Here is a 1,646-nt window from a genome sequence, read left to right on the forward strand (position 1 = left end):
TGCTCCCCTTCAGACAGGTGACTTTGTTGCAGGCCGGCACGTGCAAGATGGGCCCCTCGTGGGACTACACGGCCGTGGTGGACGCCCGGCTGCGCGTGCACGGCGTGCAGGCGCTGCGCGTCGTCGACGCCTCCGTCTTCCCGGAGGTGCCCAACGGGAACCCCGTGGCGCCCATCATCATGGTGGCCGAGAAGGCGGCCGACATGATCAAGGAGGACTGGCGGCGCGCGCACCACCACTAGGCCCGCTGCTTCTGCTGCCGCCACCATCACTGGGGTCGTCGCACTCGTGGCGAGCACCAGGACCGCCGCCCTCCCCCTATCCCGCCGGCACCGTCGCTTCTCCACACTTCAGATAACGTCCTCGTGGTGTGGCCAACCACGCCGCAGTCATCGTTGCGATGAATATTATTCATTTAAGTCCCGTCACTACTTGGAAAATAGAGAGGCAGCCTGTTTTACGGTTTAACGTTTTCTCACTCTACTACCTTGCTATTGGCCATATGGGTACGGGAGTTGCTGGTGTATCTATGTTTATTCTTCGATACAGAACAGGTTTCATGATCGAACGGTGCTTCCTGTTCTGCTTCCACAATGTGTTCTCCTTTTTCCAATCTCTCGAAGTCTACGGTGACAGAAGCCAGAACTTCGCCCGATCAGATCTCCCACCACTCACTACCCTTTTGTGTTTCCCTTATCAGCTTACGGCAACGGGCTTGCCGCAGTGGATACACCGGTTCCCGTGAGATCACCGAAGGTAAGCGCTGTCGGGCGTGGCCGGCACTTGGATGGGTGACCATCCGGGCCGCCATGCGCTGTTGCCATTTTTCGGGGTGCACTCAGCCTCGTTATGCCAACTGAAGAGCTGCTCGACCGAATAGTGGCGGCTTCGGTCAAAGAAAACCATCATAACGACCGGGAGAGCGGTGTGCTGACCACACGCCCCTCCTATCCGCATCCTCATCTGAGGATGATACGGCGGTCGGACGGTCCCTGTGGGCCACATGTGGCCTGATGACGGAGTACTACTTACTTTTTTTATCAGCTGATACTTTTTTTACAATTTTCAGCACAACTGCAATGTCATTCTAAATTTTATTTAAATTAATTTTTCTAGGAAGGTGGGAATTAGGGGGAGAGGGAGACATTTCCGTTTCAGACAAACACTATGGAGTATCGAGCTATCTTCACGTACAAGGGACGATTTCTAATCTTACTATAGTTGTAGAATACCAAATAATCAAAATTGTTGCAAAAGTTAAAGGCTTAAGTACAACGCAAAAAAGGAAATAGTCTCACTCTGAAAAATATCTCTCGGAATTACGCACAAAGAAGCTAGTAAATTCTAATCACGAGATAAGAAACAATTTCCGGGAGTTTATCCATCCAACAGTTCAGCATTATACGATCATACACTCTCAAAAACGTTACTATTTCGCTTTTTCAGTCGACAGGAAAAAACGAAATTTCTCGAAATGAGTGTTGCTCTTAAGGCTTGTATACATTGATCGAAGCCACACTACCAGAAGGACAGAGCTTTCCTACGACAGACAATTATTTAACAGGATACATCACACAGTTATTACAATCATTTGGAACTTTTTATGGGTTTCTTCAGTCATAAAATAATAATCCAAAAGGTAGCAA

At 49.5% G+C, this 1,646-nt stretch overlaps 1 pseudogene; it reads left to right on the forward strand.

The window, feature by feature from the left end:
- The first annotated feature begins 705 nt into the window (after nt 1-705).
- Nucleotides 706-823, forward strand: LOC126204770 (5S ribosomal RNA; annotated as a pseudogene).
- The last annotated feature ends 823 nt before the right edge of the window (nt 824-1,646 follow it).

Source organism: Schistocerca nitens, chromosome 9 (genome assembly GCF_023898315.1).
Source record: "Schistocerca nitens isolate TAMUIC-IGC-003100 chromosome 9, iqSchNite1.1, whole genome shotgun sequence".
NCBI classification, from domain to species: domain Eukaryota; kingdom Metazoa; phylum Arthropoda; class Insecta; order Orthoptera; family Acrididae; genus Schistocerca; species Schistocerca nitens.